The following is a 7,757-nucleotide window of genomic DNA, read 5'->3' on the forward strand; positions in this document are numbered from 1 at the left end:
TGTGGTTGATTTTGGAGTATGTTCCTCTGGCTGATGAGAAGAATGTGTATTCAGTTTTGTTGGGATGAAATGTTCTGTAGATGTCTGTTAAGTCCAGATGTTGAATGGTTAAGTTTAAATGTAAGATTTCTTTGCTTAGCTTCTTTTTGGAGGATCTATCCAGCAGTGCTAACGGGGTTTTAAAATCTCCAACTACTACGGAAGTGGAGGAAATCGAGTTGCTCATGTCTGTTAGAGTTTCTTTTATAAATTGAGGTGCGTTGTGGTTGGGTGCATTAATATTGATAATTGAGATCTCATCATATTGAGTATTACCTTTAACAAATATGAAGTGTCCATCCTTATCCTTAATTATTTTGGTTGGTTTAAAGCCTATTGCGCCTGCAAACAGGATTGCAATGCCTGCTTTTTTCTGCTTTCCATTTTCCTGGAATATAGATGACCATCCCTTCACCTTGAATCTATATTTGTCTTTTAATGTAAGATGCGATTCTTGTATGCAGCAGATATCTGGCTTGAGTTTTTGTATCCAGTCAGCCAACCTGTGCCTCTTTAGAGGACAGTTTAAACCATTTACATTAATTCAGAATATTGATAAGCCTTTCAAGAGTCCAGTGGACATTTTAATCCTTTTGCGATTGTGGAAGTTGGAATATGATCAAAATTTTCTAAGTGAATTTACTTTTGTGGTGGAGGATTATGCTGGTCTTTATGGAGGATAGGTCTGAGAATATCCTGGAGAGCTAGTTTAATTATGGCAAATTTCTTCAACATGTGAATGTCATTGAAGTATTTAATTTCTCCGTCATAAATGAAACTCAGTTTAGCTGGGTATAGGATCCTGGGTTGAAAGTTATTTTGTTGTAGGAGATTGAAAGTCGATGACCATCCTCTTCTAGCTTGAAAGGTTTTAGCAGAGAGATCTGCAGATATTCTAATATTCTTCCCCTTGTAGGTAATGGTTTTCTTTCATCTAGCAGCTTTCAGAATTTTCTCCTTCATATTAACTTTAGTGAAATTGATTATGATGTGTCTGGGGGATGTTTTATTTGGGTTGAGTTGTGCTGGAGTTCTGAAACTGTCTGCTATCTGCATTTCAGGATCTCTTGGCATGTCTGGAATGTTCTCCTTCATAATCTCATGGAGAAGAGACTCTGTGTGTTGTGAGGCCACTTCATCACTTTCAGGGATCCCTATAAGATGAATATTGGTTTTCTTCGAATTATCCCAGAGCTCTCTGAGAGAGTGATGTCTTTTTGCCCTCCATTTCTCATCCTCTTTGAGAGTTTGGGAGTGTTCAAAAATTTTGTCTTCAATGTCAGAAATCCTTTCGTCTGCTTGCTCCATTCTGTTACTGAGGGATTCTACTGTGTTTCTCAGATCTTTGAGGGATGCAACTTCTTGTCTCAATGTGTCAAAATCTTTGGTCATTTGGTCTTTGAATTTGTTGAATTCTTGAGATATCTTTTGGGTTACTGCTTGGAGTTCTAATTCAATCTTATTTGCTATCCAGATTCTCAATTTGATTTCTGACATCTCAGCTATTTGTTTGTGCATGGCATCTTGTGCTGTGTCTGCCCCATTGATCCTTTGGGGAGTTGATCTACTCTGATTATTCATATTGCCAGAGTTTTTCTGTTGATTTCGCCTCATGATTTTTTTTCACTATTGCCTCTGGCCGTCCTCAGAGTTGGGGAGGTGTCTCTCCCAGCTTAGACCCCAGTTGGATCACTTTATTGTTGCTGTATCTTTGTATGGAGTGACCCTGTGTAGTTCCTCTGGGGCTGCTCCAGCTAAGTAGTTCTGGTTGTGGAAGCAGCTCCGGCATGTGACACATCCACATCTAGCAATAGGGTGTGTGGTGGTGCACACAGTTCTGGAAGTGCCTGGCACCCAGTGCCTTTGGCACAGAGAGCCCAAAGCTCCAGCAGTCTCTGGCCTGGAGAAGTGCTCTGCACAGAGGCAGGGAGGGCTCCAGAGGGCACTCAGCTACCTGACGATCAGGCCAGTGTGGAGGCTGGGAGGACACAGGAGGGAGGATGCAGGGTTGTGCAGCTTCCGCAGTTCCTGGTCAGGCCATGCGGAGGCCTGGTTGGTGCGGGGTCATGGTGCAGATCTTATGGAGGCCCGGGAGGCACCAAGAGGTTGAGGTTGCTGTGAGCTGTGACACCACGGCACTCTACCCTGGGCAAAAGCCCGAGCCTCCAGTGTGCCAAATCCGTCTCACTCTGTGCCTGAGGATTAAGGCTGTAAGGGAGCTCAGTCCACACCTTTAGGCTGCTCTGTCACTAGGTTACTAGGTCCCACCTGATCCTTGCTTTGGGACCCTGTGGGTGGAGCTTGCCAGTGCAGTTCTCTCACAATTGCTCCCTGCAGCCCAGCTCAGTGGCTCTGTCTGAGGCCCCAGACAATGCCCAAAGTTCTCCGCACTCCTGCTCAAGCTCTCCCTAAGGCAGTTCAACTGAGTGCCAAGTCCAAAAACACTGACACAGTTCACAGGTAAGGCCTTTCTGGTTTGCAGTCTCACTGCTGCTTGTACTACGGTTGCCGGCGTGATTAGGTCGATCGAACACACGCAACCACGTGCCAGTTTCCCACTGTTTTTGTCCTCCTCTTGGGGTCCAGAAGTCCCTTGCTGACTCCCTGTATCCTCAAAGGGATGATTATAGGCAGATCCCACCAGTCAGAGATGCCTGGAGTCTTATCTCCCCAGACTCACCGTGCCCAGTTGCAGGGAAGCTGTTACTCGGCCGCCATCTTTTCTTCTTTTTTTAAACACAAGAAAATAGACAGATACATGTTGGTAAATGCTAACTGCCCATATTCACATAGAGACACAGTGTACCCTCTGAACCCAACATACAGAGAAAGGAGGAAAAAAGGTAGAATTCTATGCACTACTACACAGGGCCTAAGCGTGCTCCAGCTTCCAACAGAGCTAAGGGAGCAGGTTTTTCTTTTTTCTCCACAGAGCTCCCTGGTGTTGGTTCTGTACAGTTTTTGTTGAGATAGGAAGAGATAAAAATGAATTTGGAACAGAAACAAATAGAGATTCTTTTCCCATTGTATTCTACTCAAGGTATTTCCCCCCAAAATAAGTTGAGAATCATGGTGTAGGGATTCATCTTCTTCACCTTCATGCTCTTCCTCTTCTTCATCAATATCTTCCAAACCTCCTTTTCCTTCTCCTTCTCCTCCTCCTCCTCCTCCTCTTTCTCCTTCTCCTTCTTCTCCTTTCTCCTTCTCCTCCTCCTCCTCCTCCTTCTCCTTGACATCATCCATATCAGGAACCAAGTAGTACTGTAATGTATTTGGCCAAATATCATCTTTGATGACCTCTCCTAATTCATCTGCACCCGCATCAGAATGGTCAGTAAACCAGGTAAAGAAGCTCTCTGGTTTCTCATGCTGCCTCTTCCTGCTGGATTTTTTCTGTGTTTGACTGGAACGTTTGGTCAAATCCTTTCCAGATTTCCATTTGATTTCAGTGGACTTTGAAGATGGATCACCACTCTTGTTCAGATGAAATTCTTTGGAGAGAACTTTATTTTAAAAATAAGGGTTTTCATCAAAATAAAAATCTATTTTGTAATTTAATATCTTCAAATTCTGTCACTTCAACCCTGGTCAAATAATGCAGTGCCTCTGCATCCTCCTCCCCAAGCAGTGCAGACACTTCTGGGTGGTTGACAAATGTTGTTTACCCCCAAAATTTGAGATTTGGGCACTCAATTCTGACCTCTTCTGAAAAAATGGTTGGCGGAGTTTGTTGCATTTCTGTTCTACTTTCAAAATCTCCTCACTGGCTTGTTCATTAAGTCTGTCTATTTCATTTTGTACTTCATCAATACATTCAATTGCTTCATGGTGTTCTTTTTCTCTGAGGTCCCGTGGGCCCATCATGGTTGGAGTTGAGCTCCTTTTTACTGCTTTTGGCTGCCCACGAACCTGGTGCTGCTCCGTAGTGGTGGTGAGGGCAGAGGAGCGGGGAGGGGGAGAGAAAGGAGGGCAAAGGGGGCGGGCAGCCTTCCCCTCACGCTCACCACAGGCGCAGGTGCTCACTAGGGACAGCACCCTCTCCTGTTTCTTGTTTTTTTGAGACAGAGTCTTGCTATGTCACCCTCCGTAGAGTGCAATGGCGTTATAGCTCATAGCAACCTCAAACTCTTGGGCTTAAACGATTCTCTTGCCTCAGCCTCCCATGTAGTAGCTGGGACTATAGGTGCCTGCCACAATGGCTATTTTGTTGCTGTTGTTGTTGTTGTTGCAGTTATCATTGTTGTTTAGCAAGCCCAGGCACCAGCCTCAGTGTAGGTGTATGTGGTTGGTGTCCTAACCATTGAGCTATAGGCACTGAGCCAGCAAGGGCTATTTTGAATGCAAACATCATCTTTAACTTCCTAATGGTTGTGACCTTTTTGTCCCAATGGTAACAAAAACTGAGAGCTGAGCCCTATCTTACAGAGGTGTACAAATGTAATCAGAACCCCAGTAAGTCCCTTTATCAGATAATGGTTGATATAACTCAAGAAATCCTCGGTTTCTCAAAGGCTCTTACATTCAGTTGATGTTGTATTGCTTCCTTTGTTCTTAAAGCAGTGAGTTCATCATGGCAAGATTTTTATCATTGGTACTTTCTATGGCATCAAGACCATGATTACAGATCTACATTTATGTTTGCAGGGTTATTGAGTTGAAGGACCTTGTTAAAAAGAATTCTGTGACATTTCTGATTGTCTTCAGAGTTATCCTTGTATAAGGACTTCCTTCAGTAAAAAAAAAAAAAAGCTGGCATCATCCTTGTATCAGTCAGGAGAAGCTAGATTATGCTGTGATAATGGGAATAAAGGTTTCTTTTTTGCTCTTGTCCATCTTGGATGGATGGGGGAGTCTGCTGGACAGCAGCATCATGCTGGCAGATTCCAGGACTAGCAACTTTCATGTGAGAAAGAAATAGAAGGTGGTGAAGCATGCCAAGGATCATAAAGCCACTGATGATATTTCATGGGCAAAGCCAACAGTTTCACAAGAAGGGGAGTCACAATCTTACATTTTTGGAAAAAACAAACATTTGTGAACTGCCCTCTTGATAATTACAATTGATTTTCTTTAATCTCTTTTTTCCACAGTAGGGTTGTGGCCAAAGTAGTTTTAGTTTTCTGTTTGCTCGCTGATGGCCCAGCCCCTAGGTCTGATGAAGTTGACAGTAATTCTTTTAGTATTTGGCAAGGCTTCTTTCAGATTTGTCCGCAGAATCTTAAATATTGATATATGCCAAATGCAAAAGACAATGAGTCTCTATGAGTTTTCCATCCAAAGGAGCAAAATCAGGTGTGTTGTTAATTATTATAAGTATACTTTCTATATAAGAACTGTTTGGGAAATACATTTAATATCATTTTGAAGATATCAGTGTTTTTACCAGTTTTCTAAAAGGTGAAAACAAAAGAGGAATCTGTCTCTGAGCATGTGGATGTGTATACGACAGATGAAAACCAAACCCGAACTTCATCAGCAATTCCATCCAGTTGTCTGTGTAGGGAAAATGGTGCAGTGTCTCTATGGCCTGCTTCAAAATTGCTGATGACACGCCCGATGGGGAGGAAAGTCCCCAAGACAGGGCTATAGTTTCAGTTTTCTCCCTCTTACCTAAGTCATCATGTAAGATAACCATTTCTATGACGCATGACTTTATCAAGAGTTCTCTGATAATGCTTCTCAATGTGAAAAGTTTCCTTATAGAATGTTTTAAGATAAGAACTTTATATTGAATTAACTCCAAGGCTTAGTAAAGTAAGCCTTTACTAAAGCTTTTCACAAAGAAATCATACTGCTGACAAAATTTTGTAAGTGTGTAAGACGTAAGATGCTCTTATAGCTTTTCTGATTTTGTACATCCAACTGGAAGAAATGTGTCATATAAAAAGCACTGTGGCTTTTATGCCCATTATATTTGGTGATAAATATATGAAGACCCATATTTTATTTCTTTGCCAATTTCTAGCTGAAGCATGGCTTAGTGGTAAGCAAAGAGAATCTCTTCGGTGTTCATAATGCCATTGCATGCTGTCTTTTTTCTGTCTCCCACAGTAACTGTTGTTGGGTTAATAACATGGTGGTGATGATGGCAACTATACTTTAAATGACCATACACATAGATAGTCCATATCCATGTCAATCACAGAACTACAACCTTGCACATCCATATGGACACAACCGAAGCCTTATTAAAAATAATTAAAAATGAAAATACATTTTTATGAAGGCAAAATTAAAGCAACAGGAAAGAAATAAAAATATGTATTTGTGCTTGATATTTGTGGCCCCTCCAAATTAACATGCATTGCTTAGAAAAACACAATCCCTCTTTAAATAATTTTGATGCTATTTTTATACTAATTAACTACAATTTGGGGGTATAAAATATTTTTTTATAATCAGACAATATAGAATTTATTACTTTTTAATTTTTTAAAGTAAATTTATTTCAGGTTAATTTGAGGGTATAAGCAACCAGGTCAAAATATTTGATTTTGCTAAGTAGAGTTCATCTACTTGTTATAAAGAAACACTTTTTCCCATTTATGTATCAATTTATTCTCATTTTAAAGGAAACAACAAAGAATATGAAACGCTCCTATTTACTGTTTCTTGGAAACTTTCAGACACCAAAGCTCACGTTTAGTCTCAACAGCGCAAAGGTTTTTAGGGCAAGGTTTGATTCAGGAGGTCCTTCAAAGTCACACCTGTCCATTTCTCTTCCGCGCATTTCCCCCACACCAGCACAGATGCCTGTGACGCTGAGAACTTCACCCAACCAGAAGGTGCTGGCATGTCCAGCCCCCATCGCTTCAGTAACAGGCCACACGGACAGCAGGGAAGGGAGGACCAGGAGCCACGGTGTTGAGACTGTGGTCATGATGGCTGAAGGTTCCAAGGAAATGGTTTATATATATAACAATTCTATAAGACTTGAAATTTTTTCTTTTTTTTTTATTTTATTTATTTATTTAGTTAGTTAGTTTTGTTAAACCATAGCTGTGTACATTAGTATGATCATGGGGTACCATACACTTTGTTCATAGATCGTTTGACACATTTTGATCACACTAGTTAACATACCTTTCGTAGCATTTTCTTTGTTATTTTGCTAAGACCTTTACATTCCACATTTACTAGGATTCACATATACCCTTGTAAGATGCACCGCAGATGTTTTTTCGTTTCTGGGGCTCTGGATCAGATGCTTTTCCTCTCCTTGCAATTATTAGTAAGTGTTTGGAATGTTGGTTTGTTTTTTTTAAATTTTAATGGACTATTTCCTAAACAAAGTCAGGTGCTTAGCAAAATTGAGCAGAAAGTATAGGGAGTTCCATACGGTGTTTGTTCACACTACCAAAAACCCCACTGGAAAGGCACATCTGGAACAATTGAATAACGTACATTGATATGCCATTATTATCCAAAGTCATAGCTTACATCAAGGCAACAACTTGATGTTGTACATTCTCTGAGTTTGGACACATGTCGTGTATCCACCATTACAGTATCATACAGAGTAGTTTCACTGCTCTAAAGATCCTTTGTGCTCTGCCTGTTCTTCCCAACCTTCCCCACAACCCCTGGCAACTACTAATCTTTTCACTGTCTCTAGTTTTATTTTTTCCAGAATATCATATTTCAGCTAGTATGGCATATAGCAATTTCAGAGTGGCTTGTTTGTATTTTTAAAATGTTTTGTGCCTAAGCTTACATGA

The 7,757-nt window shown here is 40.9% G+C and overlaps 1 pseudogene; it reads right to left on the reverse strand.

The window, feature by feature from the left end:
- Positions 1 to 3,231: 3,231 nt before the first annotated feature.
- LOC128576079 (protein SET-like) lies at positions 3,232 to 6,834 on the reverse strand (annotated as a pseudogene).
- Between the last annotated feature and the right edge of the window lie 923 nt (positions 6,835 to 7,757).

Source organism: Nycticebus coucang, chromosome 23, assembly GCF_027406575.1.
Source record: "Nycticebus coucang isolate mNycCou1 chromosome 23, mNycCou1.pri, whole genome shotgun sequence".
NCBI classification, from domain to species: domain Eukaryota; kingdom Metazoa; phylum Chordata; class Mammalia; order Primates; family Lorisidae; genus Nycticebus; species Nycticebus coucang.